We start from the raw sequence: 744 nt of genomic DNA on the forward strand, positions 1-744 counted from the left end.
TTTGACTTAAAGGAGGAAAGATCTCTTCTTATACTCTCCACCATGAGCAGATCCCCAAGTTTTCCTCCTGTACTCCATGTACCATGAGACTATGAAACTGATACCCAAGTTCATCTAATTTGCAAAGGCCCTCAAATTCCTATTATTTCTCTGATACATACCATCACTATGTCTCTGAATTGAGAATTTCTTTCTTTGCAGCTCAATAGTGTTTGTTTGCTGTCTTTCTTTCTTTTTTTAATTGGAAGTCTTCATTAATTTTCATATCATCCTTACACAGAGGGCATTCTAACCTTCTCTGTATCATTTCAATTCTAGCATTTGTGCTGCTGAAGAGAGCACTCAACAATGCTCTTAATAAAACATTTTAAAGTTTTTATCTAGCATTTCAGTTATTTAAAATGGAAAGTTAATTTTTTTAGGTTCATGTATTTTTATTTTTTATTTTTTTTAATTTTTATTTTTACTTTATTTTACTTTACAATACTGTATTGGTTTTGCCATACATTGACATGAATCAGCCACGGGTGTACATGAGTTCCCAATCCTGAACCCCCCTCCCACCTCCCACCCCATATCATCTCTCTGGATCATCCCCATGCACCAGCCCCAAGCATCCTGTATCCTGTGTCAAACATAGACTGGTGATTCGTTTCTTACATGATAGTATACATGTTTCAGTGCCATTCTCTCAAATCATCCCACCCTCTCCCTCTCCCTCAGAGTCCAAAAGTCCATTCTATA

General features: G+C 36.4%; 1 non-coding gene across 1 annotated transcript; it reads right to left on the bottom strand.

Annotated features, from left to right (window-relative positions):
* Window positions 1-235: 235 nt before the first annotated feature.
* Window positions 236-342, bottom strand: LOC138074693 (U6 spliceosomal RNA). The gene has a single exon (XR_011144516.1). It is a non-coding gene; the product is annotated as a U6 spliceosomal RNA (small nuclear RNA).
* Between the last annotated feature and the right edge of the window lie 402 nt (window positions 343-744).

This window comes from Capricornis sumatraensis, chromosome 2, assembly GCF_032405125.1.
Source record: "Capricornis sumatraensis isolate serow.1 chromosome 2, serow.2, whole genome shotgun sequence".
Classification (NCBI taxonomy): domain Eukaryota; kingdom Metazoa; phylum Chordata; class Mammalia; order Artiodactyla; family Bovidae; genus Capricornis; species Capricornis sumatraensis.